Source organism: Mus caroli, unplaced genomic scaffold, assembly GCF_978045245.1.
Source record: "Mus caroli unplaced genomic scaffold, Mus_caroli_1 scaffold_20, whole genome shotgun sequence".
Classification (NCBI taxonomy): domain Eukaryota; kingdom Metazoa; phylum Chordata; class Mammalia; order Rodentia; family Muridae; genus Mus; species Mus caroli.
In genome coordinates, this window is record NW_028227275.1 from 29,066,065 (window position 1) to 29,089,036 (window position 22,972).

The window sequence follows — 22,972 nt, forward strand, 5'->3', positions numbered from 1 at the left end:
AATGGAAAATTATGTAAATCTATGAAATTATTTGTGGTTTTTTTGAGAAAAACCACCAAATGCATAATAAATCAGAAAACTAAGAGAAAAAAAAATCACAGATGAGTTTAAATATGGACTGTCAGCACAGCACCAAGATTACGAGACAGCATCAATATAAAACACAAAGATTATTGAGTATTAGGGATTCTATAAATTTAATTCTCTTCATTAATGAAAACATACACGGATTTTATATTAAACAAACAAATGGTACTAAATAAAAAGATATCTATATTAATTTAAAGAAAATGAAGATTTTCATGCATTAGGAATAGAACTCAGTGTCCTTGTAGTGATAAAGGCACCGCAAAGGTGTACTATCAGGGCAGTGCAGCTGTTCATTATTATTCAGAATAAGCCAATAACACTGTAGTGCAGCTAGTCAGAGAGCACTGCGAGGGTAAGAATGAATGTTTGCTAAGAGAACAAACAAGACACCAGGAGAAAATCTGACCAATAAAGGGAAATAATAAACATAAGGAGTGCCCGAAATCATGTGAAGGAAATGATAAAGTTTAACAGAAAACCCTAAAGAACGGTTTAAGTGAAAAGTGTATTATGTAAGGAAATCTGTACTTCCACATTTATTATATTTAGATTCTATTATCTTAAAACCTGAGAAATTAACCTCATAATTCTTCTGGCAGTAAAAATACATGTGATGGTTGCCACAGGATTTATCAAACACATGGAATGATCTTGAGCCAGCTTACCCAACAGTAAGAAATTAAACACTCCCAATAACAGAAAAATCCATGTCACGGAATCTAAAGCCTCCATTTATAGTTGTTTTGAGATTGGTGTTTGCCAAAAGGTGTTATTTCAGATCACAGGGTGGGGTCAGGGACAATTTGAGAAAGAGATAAATTTGGGCTATCACCTAATAACCTATGTCCAACTTCTAAGAGGATTAAAGAGATAACCTTTGAAAGCATTGTGTAACTACCTGAACCCAGAAGAACAAGAACAAACTCATACTCTTGTGGCAGGGAGTCTTTCCAAGTAAGTGTAAAATCCCACAAGGAAAGGACTGCCAGATTTAACTACATAGAAATCACAAGCACACATAATTGTAATGTCACCCTGGCAGCGGCTACAATAAATGGTTGGCAGATAAATAGTAGATAAGAATGATATCTGTAAAATGCAAACAGCAACAACAAAAAAACCCATGCTTAAATCATTAACAGAGAGATTCACCTATCAGTGGACAGATAAACAAAGGGCAGAGTGGGTCGAAAGGAATAAAGATAACTTAAAAACTTGTCATTTATATGTGATAATAATATTTTTATAATATTATTGTCACAGGTAAACCACAACAACAATAAAAGCAATTGTAACATCATCATAATAATAAAATTAATTATTTTGGTTCTTTTGAGACAGTGTTTCTCTATGTAGCTCTGGCAGTCCTGGAACTCACTCTGAAGAGCAGACTGTCCTGTAATTCATAGAGTTCTGTGTGTCTCTGCCTCCCAAGTGCTGGGATTAAAGGTGCTTGCTGTCACCACCATCACAAAGCTTACAGGTGACAACCTTTTGTGACCAAGTTAAAATGCTGTTACTGCTTTTTGGCTGTTATATGGAAAAATTTTAAACAATAAGTAAGAATAATAAACAAGGCCAACATGCTGTGTTTCACATTTAAACATGACTCATTCTTATTCCCATAAGAATTCTGTGAAGTAGGTGTTAGCATTTCTACGATTAGTGGAGAAAGCAGTAAGCCAGAAAGAGAGAAGTTAGTTGACATGCCCAAGATGCTGTGGGTAATAAGTAACAGACAGACAATCTGAAGCTAAATGTCCTAAGGCTCAGATCTCTGCCCTTAATAACTAAATTTTTCCTAATTGATTTTTTTCTTATGAAAGAAGTGGGTGTGGCTTGGGGGAACTATCTTCAATTTGATTAAAGAATTAAGTTTGTCCCATAGCTCTTTAGCTCTTCTAGACTATAGAAAGTCAGACAGAAGGAAGTCAACTGTGGACCAAATGCCTGATGATGTTGTGATGTGTGATGCTGGGTCACCAAGCTACAGAACCTTGTACAACACTAAACATGACTGCCCTGAGAGTGGGGTCTGGTCCTCTCTGGTCAGTTATACTTGTGAGTCACCGTGTGGGTGTTGGGAATTGAGCTCAGGACTTCTGGAAGAACAGTCAGTGCTCTCCACCACTGAGCCATCTCTCCAGCCCAGTTAGTTGTACTTGTAATCCCTCTTCCTTACCCTGCCTCTGTCTCTTATTCTTGCTACAGTATCTTTGATGATTCTCATGGCCAAGAAGTTGCTGACAGCATTCCATTATTTTTGGAGAGCATTGTTGAAAGGCACAAGTTTTTAAAGAAACAGCTTTTGCAAGGATGTTTTGGGCCATTAATCACTATGGTTATCTCTTGCTTATGCTTAAAATCCACCCACCATCTGATTTAGAATCATTTGAGGTCGTACTTAGAGTAACTTGAGCTAACAAACCCCAAAATGCTGAGAAATTGCACAGTAATAAAATATTTACAGGAAAAAAACTGCATGGGGGGGACGACCACTGGAGCTATTGACTTAGAATTTTCTGGAGAAAAATAATAAGCAGATATCTCGTAGACATGATATTTTGTATGTTTTATACATACTCACAAATGTGTGAATGAGTATAAATATTTACTTATTCATTCATCCATTCATTCAAATTTGTTCTAAGTCAAGGCATTAAAGCATGCATAGTGAAGAGGAAACATATTTTCTAATTTTTATTTAACTTTCTTACTATGTTAAAATAATTTTTTTTCACTAAGGCACAATCTAATTCCAAAAAGTTTCCAGAATTCTTGAGAAAAATGAAATATAATCAGATGGTGCATTGATTATCATTTTTGCAAGTCAGTCCTGATATATAGATTTGTTTTTGTTTGTTTGTTTGAGGACAAACTTTAGGTAATTAGAATCATCATTTTTATTTAAAAAATCTGTTTAAAATTATATAGTCTGTGGTCCACTGTAAACATTTTTAATTAAGCAATAGTCTCATTAAAATAGGTATTAGAGAGACAGGCTTTTTCTGCTTCAAAGATATTTCACCATTTAACTGTTTGAAACTTCCTTTAGCTATCAAAGAGAAGGTCTTTAAATCTCTCTGATTTAGCTTGAAACTAAATCCTACAAGGGAAGAAGAGGAGAGGAAGCATTGAGTTCTTCACATCCCAAAGCAGGATGCATGAGACTTAACTGTGTTCTTAAAGGTTAGCAAGTACCATTCACAGCAATGACTCTCCCTTTCCTCTTCTTTCATCTTATTAGAAACAGCATCACTGCAATCATCTGCTCAGAGATTGTGTCTATCCCAAGGGCATGTCTTAACTCTGACTTTAGTTGCTTGCTTTAAGGCCTTACCCTTGGGCCATGACGTGTACTGGTCCTTACTATTATTCACCAGAGGGTAACCTCAGTAGAGCTGGCTGATGACACATACGAGATAGTAGGGGCCTTTGAAGAGAGAACAGACTCCTGGATGGAGTCAGCTCCTCTTAGGTGTATGTGGTATGTGTTTGTGTATAGTGTGTGGTTTGGGGGTGGTGGGGGTGGTGGGGGTGTGTGTGTGGTATGTATGTGTGAGTGTGTGTCTGTGATTCAATTCATCTGTAGAAATGATATAAATCGTCCCTTGGTAAGAGCACTAGGCAATTGAGTTAATAATAGCTCGTTGGAGCTCTAATATAAATACCATATGTGTTCAAACAAAGTAACTTGAGAACAAATGAATGTATACTGTCAAAAAAGGTTGACAAATAAAAATGTATTGAAAAGAAGATTTGAAGGAAGGTAGAAACTAGATCACAGAAGAGAAAATGAGCCCACATTTTCTCTAGTAATTTGTTGCCGACATATTCATGACTTTCAATGGATAATTGGTTTCTAAAATAATCTCATTCCACTAGATCATTATTAGATCTGGCTCAATTGATTTGGGCTGAATTTAGTCTCAATGCAGTCCAACTAAGAAGTATTTTTATTAATACCTGAATAAAGATATTAATATAAACTGTACAAAATGATAATTTGTAGTGGTGTTTAGAGGGAAGGAAACAGCTATGAAGAGAGAATGAATAGCTCAAGTCAGGAAACTTTCACATAACAAATAGGCAAGAGCCAAGTAAGTCTGTGGTGTCCTCCTACCTTAGAGGCTTTTAAGTCTGTGTAGCCCAATACCCTGGATAGGAGCTTCAGCAAGCCTACATCCTGACTATTCTTGATTCCTATGTACACATATTCTTATTGGATGTTGTCCTTTTTCACAGTCTATGGCTAAAACAAGTTTATACCCACTCCATAATGTCTTGTGAGTAGGTATGTGCTCACAGACTGGCAATGATGACTGTGGATGTCTATGCACAAGGACAAATGAAGCCCTGGTGGCCAGTGGTGACAGTAACGCATGCTGTCTATTTCTCCTTTCTTTTATGATTATCTTGGAAACAAAAATCCCTTAGAAAGCATAACAGGAAGATCAGATACAATGAAATGGAGACACTCAGGCATAACTACTGTTCTTTCAACATTAAAAATTATAAAGGGAACGGTGGCTTTAAAAAATTTTTAGTTCAAGAAAAGAGTTCAGAAAATGTTAACAGGTGGAAACTGTACATATTTTGTTAGGAAATCTGGGTGGATGATTGGAGCTAAGAGAGTTTTAGGATCAAAAAACATACGTAGCTTTCCACTTCCTTTAAGTTTATCCTGTGGTTAATTGTATGGGTCAAATTGTGTGGCTTGTTACAGAGATGACAATTGGAAAAGCTCTATTTGTTTATTTAGTTTTGCTCTGAGATGGGGATCTATGTGCAGCCTAGGTTGTCCTGAAACCTGTAATCTGTCTGCCTCAGTATCCCTATGCTGGAATTACATGCATGGATAACGCCCATATTTTATTATTGCTTGTACTTACTGAAGATATTTATTAAATAAACTCATGAGTAAAAACATCACATAGCAACTCAAATAATACTTGCCTATTTCTAAACTCTACATTTCAGTAAACTTCTGTACAGTTAGAATGGATCTTCTGATGACACAAAGCTGTATCTAGTGTTTTACACTTTCCCTATCAATTATATCTGTATATGTTTATCCATCATACATAAAAGAAAACTACTCCGACGGTTGAAACTATAGGAACAATTACCTTTATATCTCCTTTCATGACATGGTGTGTCCTTGCACCTGCAATCTGTCCTTCCTTATCATCTACTATTACCCCCTTGTGGCCTCCTTTTTAAATGCTATTATACCCACCTGTCTGCTTCTATGTATGTCTATATTACAGGCTATGATTCACATACAAGTAAGACCATGTGTTTATGTTCCCTTTTCTTATCCATTTTCCAGCAACTATTCCAATTCATTATTTCCACAACGGAATAATAATCAGTTTTGCACATGCAACCTCTCAGATCATTCCAGACATAATTTGTTCTGCTTTACATAATTTTACAATCATGCTGCATGATATTAAAACCCAGAGTCTCTTATCTAACATTGATTATTATTCATGATTATGGTGCCATCATTCTCGATTGACTGATACTTGATGGCTGGAGTGCTTCCACTTAACACTTTGCAAATTTGGGTTAAGTTAATTAAGCTGTTCCTTCCTTCTGAGTTCAGGTTAGGGATGCCTTCTCTACAGAGGAACAGTAGCAATGCACCAGGGTAGGGAGAGTGTGACTATGCAGCACGGAACTTGGCAAAGGGTGCTCAATGCTTACTTGACCTTTCTCCTGTATCTTTTTAGTGAGGGGGGCTCTTTCATCTTACAAATGAATAATATTGTAACTTAAAAAAGAATAGAATAATTTTTCTGCCTTTAGGAAACAACTACTTTACCATAGTTAACAGGGACACAGTTTTTTAGGAAAAACCTCTGTAAAAAAGTGTTGATCACTTAATCTCAGTTTGCAAACTTTAGAGACTTCTTCCATTTTAGATAGTCATCTTTGCATGCAACACTGCACTTAGAAAAAGATAAAGTTACATGAGGAGGTGCTGGCAGGCACATGCGATTTAAGTCAATTCTGAGTGTGTGTTGTTATAATAACTCCAACTTCTTCAAGGGTGAGTCCAGCATCCAGATGCAACAGGGAAGTAGGCATCTGCGTATCACTTGTGACAGGAGGATCAGTCTTGTGTGTTTTTCACAAGAATTGTCAGCTACTAACTAATGTGGAGCTAGAGGTGGAGTGGAGTGAAGATTGCTTAGGGCAATGTTTAGGACTGTCGGAACAAGATGAGCTGCTAGAATTCTTGGTAGAAGGGCACCACTTAGTCCCACATAAAAGGAAGAATTTTCTTGGTGTCCCTTAGTGGATACTGAACTGATCTAATTCTTTCGATGCAGTCTTGATGATCCACTTAGCCATCCATCCCCCCCCACCCTATCTTCAACATTTAGTTTTCTCTTCTGGGGTATGCTCTTCATGAAGTTTCTATGGTTGTGCAGGGGATTTTGGGACAGGATAATGTATTTAATACCTGCATTTTTGTAACACTAACATTAGATGACTAATAGTCATCTTTTAAAACAATCACCTGAAGTTTTATAAGTAGCTTTGAGTGTTGAGTGGTTTTGGTTTCTCTGGCTGTAACTATGTCAATAACAAAGCCCAAGAGATTTGAACTCTACTGTAAAGATTCATCTCTCTACTTTGCTTGCTTTAATGGTTACCCAAGATCCTTCAAGTCATTCTATACGAAAAAATAAATAAATAAAAATAAAAAAATCAGGTGGTCCTGTCAGTGATAGAGAATACTTATCCCCTGGGAAAACTGCCACAGAACTGGAGTGAGGGGGGTGCCAAGCTCACAATTGCAAACTGGGGGTGAGGATTCTGTTAATTTCTCAGCTTTCTTTTTGTATCCTAAAAACTACTCTCAATGGTCCATCTCTCTCCTAACCATTTTCTTCTTCTAACGTGTTGTATTCACAGCATAGAACTGCTATAAGAATCATGGCTGTACAATCTAAAGTTGGCTTACCCTTGCTTTGTATTGTCTTAAGCAGTTTACATATAAATTCTGTTCTCCTTTGAAAAATTACCTTGATTTTAGTAGAAGTTAAGTAATTGACCCAAAGTCAGTTGCTCAAGCAAGGCTATGTATTCTCAGACTAGAAATTTCTGTTTTAACACATTATTTCCTTCTGCCATGTCAACACTATATATTATTGGACATTATCTAATCCTTTAAAATTCTGAGATAATAAATGAGTATTATTATAAAACATACTTAATTCTATGTGTTGTTTCTGAAAGGTAAGAAAGAATGAGTTTGTAAATGTTATAAGTTATTTTAATTTAAATTTTTATGAGTATTTTGAATACACATATATTTGCACACTATGTGAGTGCATGGTGTCCACAGAGGCCAGAAGCGGTTATTGGATATCCTAGAACCCATGTTACAGATGACTGTGAACTCCTGTGTGGGTGTTGGAAATTGAACCTGGGTCATCAGGAAGAACAGCCAGTATTCTTTACTGAGCCAGTTTTCTAGCCTCCTTAGAGCTTTTTGAATTTAATCTATTTATGCATTTAGTGTGTGTGTGCCTGCGTGTGTACACATGTGCCTCTCTGTGCGTCTCTGTGTTAGTATGTGTGTATATGTGTTAGGTGCACATATGGTATGTGTGTGGAGTCAGAGGATGATTATCAGAAGTCTGCTCTGCTCTGCTACCTTGTGGGATGTGGATGTCAAATTCACGTGATCAGTCCAGCCCACAAGTGCTCTTGCCAGCCCCATTTTAGGGATTCCCACTCAGGTATCTTAAAGAATCACATAATAACATTCTCAGGGTGACACCAGTTCAGGTCACTACACATGCAACATGTGTTTGTTACAGTGAGAAACATGCTGGGATCAGTGTCTAGTATATGTGATGCTCCCTTGACTAATAAGTTAGAATTGTTTAATAAGTTAACACAGACACCTGCTTCAAGTCCTTCATTTTACTCTCTCCTGCACTATTCAACTTTCCCTTCCCTAATCACCATGACACATAGCTCGATCTTGTTTAGGCTTTGAGTGCTAGAACTCAGTCTGCCTCCCAACTAATTTGTTTCTCTAAGAAACATATGAGAGGAAATTCACTCTACTGCTAAATGACTCATACTCTATTCAGGCTGGAGAAGTCATAGTTAGCAGCATTTGGGTCTTCATTTAAAGTCCCAAATGAAAGTTGGTCTCATCCAGGACTTCCTGTATACACACAGGGCTAGTTATTCTTCCTACTTGGAGAAGGCTGCGTTTCCCAGGAGATAATTTGTTATCTTCCAGACATTACAAGAATTTGGATGTGAGGCAGCCAAGTCCTTTATGACAATTGCTTCAGGTGTTCAGTGATAACTCTAGGACTAGTCCTGCCACTGTGTAAACTATACCTTTGCATACATACATATTTATTCTGCGAGTTGAACTTCTTAGGCCATAAGTCACAGCTGAGTTTCCTTTAACTGAGTTTCTGTTTGTCTATGAATCTGATCATAGAGAAGAAAGTGAGACTTAATGAAGAGACAGGTCTTATTAACATTGGAGGATCTACGCCTCCTAGAATTGGCAGACAACCAGGCTGAATTAGAGATGTGTACAGTGAGTGGTAATCCAAAGCAATGGCCCACTAGAAGGCTTCAGTTTTGAATTTTGATTACTATTTTGAAAAAGACATCCTCTATTCTTGGGACAGTCTTTTAGTTCTCTCTGTCAAGAGATCCTTCCCATTCCAAGCTGCAATGCTGTTTAGAATCATCAGTCTGCTCTTAATTTGCAAGCTGATGAGTATGGCATGGCTTGTTCTTCATGTTCCTAAGCCTTAGTTTCATTATTGGAAACTAAGTAATAGCATCTATTTTGCAGAAGGGTTAAACTGGTTCACCAAAGTGCCTAGCATGTGGAAGAGCCAGGGGAGAATGTTGAAGTTAACTTATTGTTAATACCACTATTCTCATAATTACAGCTTGTAAGTTCTAGTTGGTTAGGAGTAAATGTCTGTATCCTGCTGGGATTGTGTGTGTGGGTGCCTTTATGCAGCTTCAAGAAAGAAGATTTGAAGATTTGTCTGCGAACATTGTTCATTCCCCCATGGTATCAGATTTAGATTTCTGACTTTCAGAGCAAATAATCAGAAGCAATAGGGTTTGAGTACATCTAATAAGCCATTTGCTTCATGCTAACAGCCCCAGCAGAGTAGGTAAGTGCTATTCAGAAGCCCAATAAGACAGCGAAAGTGAAGATTACTAACACTGCTAGAAACAAAACAATTGCATCTGTCTGTAATGGCTTGCACTCTCCCAACCGTCTGTTAGGATATTTTATGATTGTCTATGCTTCCATTTCTCCCCCTGCATCCTTCCATAGTAACTGAATGGTTCAGTTTGTTTTAAGGGCTGCTTTCCTCTGAAGCCTCTTTGGAACTGGCTTTTCAGTCACCTTGATATACCCTTAATGTATTGTTTCATTCAGCCTCTGACTGATTGATAAGTCAGTTGTTATCTACTAGAATAGCTGAAGACCTGTGAACCATTAGTATTCTACATAAACAGGTAAAATTTCCTTTAACCATCCTGAATCCCTGGAATGGTGAATCATAACTCATTTACTTTAAACCAGATCATACTGAAATGAGCATGAAGAAGCTTGACATTAAACTCATTTAAATTCTTAGGCATGAAATACTTTAAATCCATTCACTTCTTATTGATACCTGCAGAACCAGTAGCCATCCAGTGTGGGATGCTTTTACAAGAATTGCCGGCTAGTAAGCCCGTAGAAGTCTCCTAAGACAGTACAGGTTCCTGTCTTTAATCTTAGTTGCTCACCAGAACTAGATGATAAGAGTCTATTTCTGATGACACCACAAACACTGATTGTAAGGTACACACACACACACACACACACACACACATCTCAAGTTGTAACTGAACTAGATACTTCCATTCTGTGGACAGCTTGAAAGTGTCAGAAACTGCTACTTAACATACTAGCAGAAAAAAAAATGTATCAATGGTCTTACTCAGTTACCTACAGAATGAGCTATTTTATTAACCTATCCAAAATATGTTCACATACACATTAGTGGTGTGACTGTTATGGGGCTAACCAAGCGTTCCCAGGATGTAAGGTGAGGCCTGCTCCACAAGAGGGAATTCATGGTTGGCGTTGTAAACTTGGATAAAAATGAAAACAATACTATCCTGTTTCAGGAGGTCATAGATCCTGGAGGCCAACTTACTACTGATCTTTAGATAAATAGATTTACCACCAAGCTGCCTTCTGCACATGTATATTTATGCACATAGACAAATGTTATTATTGCTTCTAATGAGAGAAGCTTATCTCTTTCATGAATAGCAGTGAATGAAGAGACTCATGACTACCCAAGATTTTAAGAATGATAGGTTGAAGGCTCATCCCTAAACATACACTTATATGACTCTGCCTGTGGCTCAGAGATCATTCTGGAAGAAGGTATGGGAAGCATATAGAAGCCAGAATATAGGGAGAAGAACTGCAAAATGCTATTCTATAGAAACGACATGGCCATTGTAACCATGAAGTCACACCAACTACAGTTATTTGCACTGGGTCTTCATAAGACAAGCTTTGCAAATAATACGTTATGGATGGGGAAGGAGCTTACAGGGCCCTATTCCTTACTTCTGAACTGATGGATTCTGGGAGAATGGGATCCACTGTTTTCAGTTGTGCCCCCATTGCTGAGCCCATTAGTCTCCAATGCTTATTTCCAAACTCAGCATCATGATAACTGTCTAGTGGGCAAACTCAGTGGGTCACAAACAAAACAAAGTGACTTAAATGTGACAAAATGATTTATCAGGACAAGGATGAAAGAGACAAAAAGATATAGGGACAATGAGGGGTTTGGAGGAAGAATAGTTAACACTAGAGATGTTTGAAAAAGCCATAAAGGAATCCATTTTTATAACCTTCACATAACATATATAAACATATACATGCAGTCATATAAAATAGTCAAATGTTACTCTACACAGAGGATGAAGAGGATGATGCTCTTTCAAAAACCACAGCCTGCCCTCCCTGCCAAAGTCTAGTGCTAGGTGGAATACCTTGCCTTTAGTTGTTGATCAGAGGTATCCCAGAGACCTCACAAAGAATACAGGATATTGACATTGCTTAGTTGCCCAACAGAAATGAATAAGATATTTTTCGGCTGGCGACATCATACGCATTGTATACAGAACAGAGAGGAATCAAGTCAGTACTGACTAGGAAGCCTCCCCCCCAGTTGAAATGCTTTCATAGGACCGGAAGGTGCTATGCAGCCTAGGAGGGAAAAAAGTCATTCAGAGTCTTAGTTTAGCTTGGCATCCTTGAACTGGCATGGTAAGACATGGTACCATAGTGGCACAAATGTTATAGGTGTAACCAGCCACGTTCTAACTGGAGTTAAGACCTGCCCCACAGAATGAAACTCACGCTTTGTACTGAAAACCTGCCCAAGAACACATGGTTGGGGAACTTATAAGCTGGAGGGTTGAATCTGACACTACTGTTCTGCTAAACTGACAAAGTATCAAACTTCCCTATCAATTTATATCTTTCTACTTGTTGATTAGTGCAGGTCTCAGACCTCATCAGAAAGTTCTGCTTTGTAGTGATTGGACAATAGTTTATGTAGAAACTCACATCACAGTACAGAGAATAAATGACCTTAGAGTGACAGCTACAATTGTGACTGATATATCACACTCACTCCTTATTACTTGGGGACCATTCTAGAAGAGGGGCAGAAAAATTGTAAGAGAAGAGGGTGGAGACAGGTCAAAATAAAAAAAAAAAGTGACATACAGAAGACCTACACACTGCACAAGATCAATCCAGTCAGTGATCTAGCATAGAGTGAGAAGGGCTTCACGAAACTCCCAGCCTTAACAGAGAAACTGTGTACAGTTGATGGCTCCTCAGAGAGGCAGGTTTCTTTTGTTTTTGTTTTTATTTTAGAATGTGGCTCATCAGAGGACCAGGTAATCTCTTGATGGATGGGATCTCTTTATGTATGTCATGGAAGATGCACCCATGAAATCTCAATAATATGGCATCTAAACAAGGTCAGAACTCACATGCGTATGTGGATTGTGGAAATCTCCTAAGGCTCCATCCAGAGGTGAAGAGCTATTGGCAAATAACGGCTAGTGGGACAGGTAGAATCAGTCTTCTCCAGGAATCAAATCCCTGATAGGTCATCCAGTTCAAAGTGGTCAGGTCTAAACACATATGAGCAGCACTAAAGGGGCTCAGCAGCTTGTATTTGTAAGTGTGTGTGTGTGTGTGTGTGTGTGTGTGTGTGTGTGTATGTGTCTAACTATAATAATTATGGAACAGGAAGTCATGACTTCAATAGGAAGTTGCGGGGACATGAGGAAGAGTTGAAAGGAGAGTAGGGAAGATAAATGATGTAAAACGGTACTTGTGAAATTCTCAAAGATATCTAAACAAATGCATAAATAGAATTGTAAATGGCTTCTGACAGGTCAACCATCTGTGGACAGTCTCATATGCAGATGTGTACGGACAGCACACATCTTATTTGATCAGTTCTTAGGTATTGCATTTTTAAAAAGGACATGGAGGTGAGGGTTATGGAAGGTGGGAATGGATCATAGAGGAACTGAAGGTAAATATGATCAAAATACAGTGTATACAATTTTCAAAGAATTAGCACTAATATTTTTCAAAAGAGAGGTTAGGTTGAAAGCAACCTCATGTGTGTGTTTGGGGGTGTGTGTGTATGTGTATGAAATTGTCAAAGAACATAAATTTAATCCATAAAATTATTATTATTGTTATTATTGATTGTTTATTATTGTGTGCATGGGTATGGGTATGAGTGTGGATGTGTAAATGCCAGAGGAGAAATTTGGATAGTTAGTACTTGATTTTCATTATGGGTTCTGGGAATTGAACTTGGGGTTTCGGCTTATATAGTGATTGGTTTTACCTGCTGAGCTATCTTTTCTGGCCCTGAAATACATTTATAAAGTAGAATATTCCATGGTAAGATGGTACAAGGGTAAGGAATTCCCATACTCAGACCTAGTGTTCTTTAAATCAATAGAGCATCCCAACCAATAGTTATTTCCTAATTATTGGAGGAAGTAAAGCCATTACTACCAAATTGAAAAATAGGATTTTATAGACTTATAATTGAGTTTGCTTATTTAGACAGTCAGTCTGGTTAAATTGTTGTATGCTAATTCTCATTAGACATATTATTTACTGACACAGAACACTCTGCAAGTATAGGGAATTATCATATCTTTATGACTATGTCCTCTCAGTATCGCTAGAAATTAATCCCTAGTAGAACAAGCAAGCCTGGAACATGTTCACATGATTGTGAACACTAGTACACATAAAATGTCCCCCACAAAGCCATAAAGAAAACACTTTGCTTAGATATATTTCAAAATGTCAAAATAGACAGTTACAGATGTCAGCATAGTTTAGTGAAGACAAAACAAAAGCGAACATACATGGACATCTGAATTTGTAGGTTCTCTACCCATAGATTCAGCCAACCACAGATTAAAAATATTTGGAGGATGGAGCTAAAAAGATGACTCAACAGTTAGAGCACTGACTGTTCTTCCAGAGGCCTGAGTTCAATTCCCCATCTTGAGTTCAATTCTCAGCAACCACATAGCGGGCCACAACCATCTGTAATGAGATCTGATGCTCTCTTCTGTTGTGTCTGAAGACAGCTACAATGTACTGATATACATAAAATTCATAAACAATTCTTTAAAAAAACTAAAATTATTTGAAAGAAATGCATCTGTCTTGAACATAAACAGGCATTTATCTTGAATCAGATATAAACAACTCAGCATGAAGGTCTTTAATAGTGTTTACAATGTGCAAGGGATGGGAAGTAGCCTAGAGCGAGCTAAGAGTATTTAAAAGAATGTGCAAGCATTGTATGTACACACTGCACTGTTTTTCTATAGGAGACTTGGATATATGAGAATTTGAGTACCATAGAGATCCTGGGCCCAATCCCCAAACCAAAGATCAGTGTGCGACGATATTTTAGTCTTTATTTGGAGTCATCAAAAATATTCAACACAAAACTTTGGTTGTATTAAAAAAAATGATCAGTCCTAAATTTATACAAGTAATGCCATATGGCCTGAGTCGGTTGTATTTATATATTTAAGAATATCTATCTAATTATATCTATCTATCTATCTATCTATCTATCTATCTATCTATCTATCTATCATCTTCCCATCCTACACACACACACTCACACACACACACACACACAGGTCATATATTTGATATATTTGAGTAAGAGCAATGGGAGGAACTTGGGAAGGATCAGGAGGAGGAAAGGGAAGGGAGAAAACGGTGCAATTTGAAAAATAAAATTTTAAATAATCTTAAAAGCTTATAGCCTGTTTGGAATAGGGTTGATGGCTTAAAATGATAAATCAACTTTCCTGATCCATTTGGCAGTAAATATTTGTTAATGATAACTGACTAGATTTGCAGTCTTAAGCTAAGGGACAGATGGGTTTTGATGTTGACTATGCATGGTCACCACTAGAGTGAGGCTTCTCTTCCAACTGCCTTTCCTGGGGAAGTTTGGACTGTGGGAGTTGCACTTGAGAGAAACCTAGTTACTGTGTCCATGGATAAGATAAAGCAGTGTTTATCCTCTGTCGATCAATATGTCTTGTTTGAACTTTCTGAGTCATGTACAGGCACATGTGGTAATGAAAGCCATTGGGCAATAGTACCCAAAGTATTACCCAGCGTACTAAAGGGATACCAGAGTTTTTTGATAGCTACTGAAATAGTTTTTAAACCATCTGTCTGTGTAATAAAGTTAACATGTACAGTGTCAGAATGTCAGCGTGTGAAATTATAGATGTCAATACGGACATGTTGAATTTTTAGTAGCAGCTTTGAGAAAGTCTCTAAAATGAAATTTATCCTGTTTGTAGTTGTGTGTGTGTGTGTGTGTGTGTGTGTGTGTGTGTGTGTACAGGTTCCAAAGAAGTGCAGTGGCTTTTGTAAATAATGAGAAAATTATTTACAACTCGAGTGGGAATTTACTAATATTTGGCTTACAAAACATTAATCTCCTAGGATGCACAAATGATTTCTCAGTTATATACAAAATATATATAGTTTTCTATTTTAATGGAATTGTTTTGAGAAAGCTAGTGGGTGGTAAGTTTAAGTTTTTCTGAAAAAAAATTGTTATTAATGGGAACATGGTAGAAGAGGTCAACTGGTTCCTAAGCACCAGTGCTCTACTTAATAATATTTATAATGTCGTGTAGGTACATCACACATCCATTTCGCATCCGAGGAATCTGAGATCTCAGGAACTCAAGTAATGTGCACAGCTTCACAGGCCAGGGAGGTCTGGGGTAACTGTTCCAGCCTGATTATGTCTGTAAAAGAGTATGGCACTCTTTCTGGGATTAATTTTAAAGCCTTTAATCTAAGCATGGCTTTGTGGAGGATTATGAAAGAATGTGATTTCTTGGAAGGTTTGACTGAGATCAATCCAAATGTGGAGATTTCAGTTGATCTGGTCATTGCAAATAGGCATGGGCTACAAAAATATTTTACTCTTAGCCTGTAGCCTAACGAGTAAAATTTTGGAGAGATGCTGATAGACATCTATCCTGGAGGAAGATGTTCTCTCTAAAGGAAGGTTAGGAAACTGCATTACTTGTTCTTTTGGCTAGTCCCAATGATAAACACCCATGTACACAGAGTGAATCCTAGTGACGGAGTACAGAGCACCCATGTGCTCTGCAAGTAGACCACCTGACTGCGTAACCTGGCTATGTCACTTGCCTTTAACATCAAGTCTGTTAAATAATTTGTCTGAACCTCAATCTAATAACAGTATGATATATAGTAGTATAGTATTGGCCTCATATGGGTATTCTAAGAATAACATGAATTTAAACTTAGAACATGTGCTTAGAAATGTGCTTGGTAATCTAATACGTAACAATGATTACTGTTACAGTGAAGAGCACCCAGATGGTATGATGGCCTGCTCTCTGTTGTCTTACTCAGCTCATTTGATTGACTGTTGGAGACGCATGCTTGTGACTCCCTGTGTTCCTCAAGTGCAGTGGAGGTAATGTTGATATTGAAACATCACAGATGAACTTGTCTAGTTAAAATGGCTACCCAAGATTTTGGATCCATTACGGTGTTCTGTGAGTGTCACTTAAAACAATCTGTTTTTAGCCAACTGTATTTTATCTTTCCCCTATATTTAATCCATAGTAAATTGGAACATCAAGATGTATGCGCTTTCTTCAGCTGAGAAGTACCACTATTATTCCAGAAAACATGGTCTTAAAAATAAACCAGGCATGTCTACTTCTCTGTGTCAGCAGGGGAACTCCTAATTGTTTGGACACGTAAGTGACTTCCCTTTTATTTTCAGATTCCATTCCCTGACAGTACATGTTGCCTTTTACTTTAGTGTTTCAAGCTAGACCAACTCAATTTGATTCTCCTAAATTACAACTCGAGTGGGAATTTACTAATATTTGGCTTACAAAACATTAATCTCCTAGGATGCACAAATGATTTCTCAGTTTTCATCCCCTTGGAGACTTCCATCCGTACCTTGCACTAGTACAGAGATGTGTTTCATGGGGCTGCTTGATGGCTTGCTTTATTGATAGTGAAGCAACACTGACTCTTCAGGCAGAGAGTTGAGATTTCTTATAGGACAGAAAATGCCCTGATCTATTTCCCCACTTTAGAGCTATTGTATTTTGGTTCTCAGTTATCTTTTAAGTGTGAGAAAAATGATATTGCAAAAATACATGTGCTGTGCTGGTTGCTTAGTCTGTGAAAGCAGTCTAATAAATAGACACTTCAGGGTTGAGATTTAACACACTCAAAAACACACACTTTTCCATAATGTTTTCTTTCCTTGCTAGACTCAAAAGAAAGTAGCTTAGGATATTATTTTTGGTTAGCAGGCTAATAGCAAAAGAAATAGCAAGAATTTATCCTGATTTTTTTTTTTTTTTTTTTTTTAGTGAGGTAGCACACAGAAGTTAATTGAATAGGTGGGGTCTAAAGTATTAGAGGATACACAGAACTCAGAAGGCTGTCGGAGATGTGAAACTATGTCTTAATCACATTTCTGTTGTTGGGTCCTAGAGATCAGGACAGACAGTGAAACACAGCCCTCCCCGACAGCTAGCTGGAGGTTAGGTTTGCAGCACATGGGCTCCACTTGTGAACCCACGGATGACTCCACTTCCCACAAGTTGTGGAAGCAAGAAGTATACCATGAAATTCATCCCCGCTTGCAAAGACAGGATCAGTCTAAAACATTGTTTAGCTTTCCGGTTGGTTTCATTCCCAAACGACGACAATTCTCTGCATCAGGCTCAGAGATAGTTATGAGCACAAGTTGTTTTCATGCAATCTACCAGACACAACAAACCAGAATTGAAACAGAAAATACATAAAAAGCATGGGCCATACCTGAGCAATTTCTGAGGTTCCCCACCCGGAAAAGGTTCCTTGATTATGGCGAATTCAGCATGCCACTTTGGTTATATTCTAATCATCTATCAAACTCCAAAGGTTCAGTGGCTGTAGGTTTGGTTTACAATTCCCGGGAGTTAAAGTTTAACTCACCCTGTCTCTTGCATCCACGCAGCCCTTTGACCAGGTAATTGGGTCACTATGGCCTGAACAGAGGCTCCAAAACTGTCTTCCTGCCTTGTTTACAAAATGGAAATGTATTTCATATTACAACCATCGGGGTCAATATGATTTTGAATCTAGATTATGAACATAAATGTTAAATTTAAATTCATTCCATTTTAGATAACTAAGCTTCGCTTTACATTGTTACCATGTTTATTTGCTATGTCGAAGTGATATATTTGGGGAAGGTAATCTGGGAGACGGTGTTGTTGTGCCACATGTCTTCTATTGCGATTGTGCATGGAGTAAACTGTAGAGTTTTAGGTCAAGTATGTGGATAAACCGCTGGCTTTCCAACAGAAAATACAAAAAGCATTTATATAACCAAGTAGTTGAATTCAGGCCAGATCAGGTTGGGAAAACATTTCACTTTGTAGGAGCTGCTTGTTCAGATTTGAAGAGGGAGCTTGCTCTTATGTAAGAGCCAGTGCTGCTGTTCATTGCTTGAAATCTCAGCAGTTGCTGTGCTTCTTAAAGAATAGATGACTTGTATTTTGTAAAAATGTAAACTCTATTGTTAAATTATGCAGCATGAGCGCCAGTCTAAATAATAAACCTAAAAGGATTTTTAAAATCTGTTTATAAGATAAAAAGAACAAACCCCCTTACTTTTGAGTGATTTTTCTTTTTCTTTTTCTTTTTCTTTTTTATTTTATTTTATTTTTTACATTCAAGGCTTGTAAAACGCAGGCTGTAAAACTGAAATTAAGGAATACATTTCATTGGCTTCAGGTCAAGTAAGAAGAGCTTAATTTCCAGAAGCCAACTTTGGGCATTTTTTTATCTGTAGCAAAATGCAAATGAGCAAGGGATGCCACCATTGATGAGTTTTTTTTTTTTTTATTAGAGAGGAGATTAAAGATCTATTTATTGCAGTTGTCATTCTGCCTACAGCTTTACTCTTCATTGATTTACATTTCTTTCCAGTGAGTACACACCTGTCCTAACAAAAGCACCTCTAGAATTATTGATTTGCCCTGGAATTGTGCTTATGGAGAGTCAGCTAGGGCTACCAGTCACTGTTTCTCACATACAGGCATTCAAAACTAAATGTCTCTATTTATTTCTTCTAGGGAATGGATCTGCTCACCAGGAACCTTGTTAGTTTTCCTAAGAGAAGCTCAACCAAGGCTTGTCTGGCTTCCCAGTGAGTGAGGAATTCTTTGAGTCTGATCCTACAAAGAATTGTTGATATTGAGAGGCTGAAGGTCCTGGCAGCAGGGGGTCCTGATTGTGTGGTAGGTGGGTGGATATATATCACTTACCATATATATATATATATATATATATATATATATATATATATATATACACACACACACACACACACACACACACACACACACACACATGAAAGCAGGACCCTTTAGGTAGTTGGTGGAGACAGAAAAACATAACACACACACACACACAGAAAGAGGAGATAGATGATAGAAAGACAGACAGACAGGAAGAAAGAAAGAAAGAAAGAAAGAGAGAAAGGTAGATAGGTAGATAGAATTCTTCCTTCCTCCCTCCCTCCCTCCCTCCCCCTCTCTCTCTCTCTCTCTCTCTCTCTCTCTTTCTTTCTTTCTGATCTATTTTATTTATATGAGTACACTGTAGCTGTTTTCAGACACACCAGAAGAGGGCATCAGATCCTATTACAGATCATTGTGAGCCACCATGAGGTTGCTGGGAATTGAACTCAGGACCTCTGGAAAAGCAGCCAGTGCTCTTAACTGCTGAGCCATCTCTCCTGCCTGATAGGAATATTTCTTAACAACCTTCCTTTCGGTTCAAACTACCCCAAGTTTAAGTGCTTCCTTTGGCTAACTCACAGCTGAGCAGGGTAAGGAACTGTTTACTTCCTGATTGTCCACTGACTGCCTCTACCCAGCATCTCTGGAGAATAGCCCAAGACACAGCACTAGAAAAAGATCCAATTTTAAAATTCCAAGTATGATCTTTCCTGGAATGCATGTCACTTTTACAGCAGCCAGCAGTTAGATTAATCCAAGTGGAGCCAGTGTGAGTAATGGATGAACAGGTTTAACCAGCACCCCACTTCAGGTTGTTCTAACTGCACATCCCACTTCAGGTTGTTCTAATTGCCCACCCCACATCAGGTTGTTCTAACTGTGCACTGGGCAGCTTCAATGGCTCTCATCTTCTCAGGGGTCTGGAGGCTGGACTTCCAAAATCAGGTGCTGACAGGATCTCCTTTTTTCTGATTATGTCCATGCTTGAATTTTCTTGGTATATGGCCATGGAGAGAGACATTTTAAAATATATTTTTATTTTTATTTTACTTATGTATGTGTGTGGGCATATGCATGCCACAGCATGAGTGAATAGAACAGAGGATAATTTTCAGAAGTTGATTCTCTTTTTACCATGTGGATCCTAGGGATCTAACACAGGCAATGAGGTGCCAAAGCAGATCAGGTATGTTGGCAGGTGTCTTTACTACATCTTGGTGGCCAGAGACCTTTTCCTAAGAAGGACATTTATACTCTCCAAGGTCATATGCTCATGACTTACTATAACTTTATTTTTTTTTCAAAACCTATTTTTAGTGATGGTTCTTAAATGCCTTAACCTCCCTTCTAGCCCATCACCCACCAGAGGTAGTGGGAAAGAAAGGGGGAAGTGGACTTATTTAGAAAGCTTCTTTGGAGCAAGTTTCATCTGTGTTGTCTGGAAATTAGCAGTTCAGTTCACAAGTTAGCAGTGGCAGGTTACTTCACTTGAAAACATTTCATGGATGGACCAGCAAGCAGTCCAGTTCAGTAGACTCAGGTTAGCAACAGCAGTGTCACGACCTAGCAGAGACAGCCAGGCCTTAGCCTCTGCTTGAGTCAGCAAGAGGAACCAGGAGGAATGCCAGAAGAAGTTGTGTCTCTCTCAGGGAAGCAAAGATGATGGAAGATACAAGACCCGTAAGCTAGCTTTATAAGCAAGCCTAGCTCAGCCTCCATTGCGTTCTAGTTATACCTCTCAAACATCATGTGAGATGCTTCTTCACATGTCTTGTCCTGGCATGTGTCTTGCCTCAGCTGACATTACTCTGTCAACCAGCCCATGTCCACAGAAGCAACAAAAAAGCTACCTAATACCACCATTAGTTTTTTGATGCGTTTCTTTCTATGAAGTACTGAAAAACACAATTCAACTATGAAATGTAAGGTGGCTCAATACATGGGTGTTGTTAACAAAGAATCTTTCATCACAGGTCCTTTCTTGTGCTTGCTTTAGCAGAACATCCTTTCACCTATGTCTACTTCAGCTAAATGTTCCTTCATGTGTTTGCTCCATCAAAACACCATCCAACTGACTTTCCAAAGAACACTTAAGTTTCCACTTCAACCTGCTTTAATCCAGTTACCTTCAAAAGAACCTATTTCCAAGTGTCACTGAATTGATGCTTAGTATTTTAACACAAAATTTAGGAGAAAGCAAACATTCCATTTCCAACAGTTTCACATTAAAAAAAAGCCCATTGTCCTAGATAAAGCCATGGCAGAGCATGTTCATGTTAAACCATAACTCACATTTAATTCACCAGGGTCAGTGGCAATATTGAATTCATTTTATTCACAAGGGCCAGCAGCAATAATGAATTGGGTACCACTGTTAGGTTATTTATCTTTATTTTCCAAACCATTTTATTTTATCAATAGGGATTTATTGACCAGAATTAGAGCAACACACAGCCAAGCAGCCTCTTTTAGGAGGGCTATTCTTTCATGGTGGACCAGTTCTGGGACAAAGAATCCACCAGATTAAAGTGGGCTCAACACATGACCTTGATTCCCTCTGTCTAACCATGGAAGTTCACTATCACCACAGTGACCACATTTGCCTTTATTTTGTAAAAACAGCCCCAGTTTGAATAGTGCCTGGAAAGATACCAATTTCCTACTAGTTTACCCTACAAATTACTGGAGAGCGACTTTTTCTTAGGAGCTTCCATGATATAGTAACTGTTTAAAGTGAGTGGTGTTGGGCTGGCAATATGGCTCAAACAGTGAGGGACCTGTTGCACAATCAAGAGGACCTGGGTTTCGATCCCCAGAACCTCTGTAGAAATTTGGACACATGACTGTAATCCTAATGGTTGGGAAGAGGAAGAAGGTAGATTTCAGAATTCACTGACCAGCCTTTTTTAGCTTCGTTTAGTGAGAGACCTTGTCTCAAAAAAATAAGGTAGAGAGTTGTAAAGAAAGACACTTTGATGTTGATTTCTGACCTCCACACATGGTTGCATACACATGTATGCATACTCAAATGTGTGCTCATAAGAGAAAGAGAGAGAGAGACAGAGAGAGAGAGACAGAGACAGAGAGAGACAGAGACAGAGACAGAGACACAGAGAGAGAAGCAAGTCAGACACAGAGACAGAGATGCAGAGAGAGGTGACTCTATTAGTAGGTTGTAGAACTAATATTGTATCAAACACTCTAGTTAATTACATACCCACCCCCACCTTCCACACATCCCAAAACTGAATGTCAAGTTCCTAGAAAGCTGCAATAAATGAAGATGGATTTCATTGAGATGGGAGAGGGGGAGAAGGGGATGCTGTCAGGGAAGGAGATTTCTTATATTAATAGTTGGTAATCTTGGGGTTTTAGATCATGTTTTAGGTTTTCCAAAGCTTTAGGCTTTATTTTTGCCAGTGAGAAAAAAATGATGATTTTTATAAATGTAACCAAATAATGAGAGCAGGATTAAAAATAAACATGAGCCAAGTGATTGCTGCATGGGAGACTGAGGATAGTGGTTACCTAAGGAGCCTATCCAATTCAGCCCATCTCTGCCAGTCCCTTCCTCTGTGAGCATCATCATCTCAGCAAACAGCGTCTCCACCCAGATATTCAGGAGTTCTTCTCAAAGGTCCCAGGTATCCCTCCCTTGTCCCAGGTCCTTTTTATGCCTCAACACCTCCACATTGGACTGAACCTTGTGTATTTCTTGCCCAATCCAATCACCTTCACCTCAGCTGTCACCTGTCACCTCTCCTCTGACTGGCCTTTGATGCCTTCATTTCTGAAGTCTAGAACACGAAGTTATCTGAATAAATTCATAAACAAAATAATTCTAAAATAACTGAAGGGGTTGTCTGAATTTGAATACTGCTGCTGTAATTAT

General features: G+C 38.2%; 1 protein-coding gene across 3 annotated transcripts in view; it reads right to left on the reverse strand.

Moving 5' to 3' along the window:
* A1cf (APOBEC1 complementation factor) overlaps positions 1–17,700 on the reverse strand; it is a 76,701-nt gene extending 59,001 nt beyond the window's left edge. For all 3 annotated transcript variants that reach the window (XM_029472880.2, XM_021151318.2, XM_021151317.3), the window contains exon 1: positions 17,612–17,700. The gene's annotated coding sequence lies outside the window, so the exon portion shown is untranslated. The remainder of the gene's footprint in view (positions 1–17,611) is intronic.
* Positions 17,701–22,972: the final 5,272 nt, after the last annotated feature.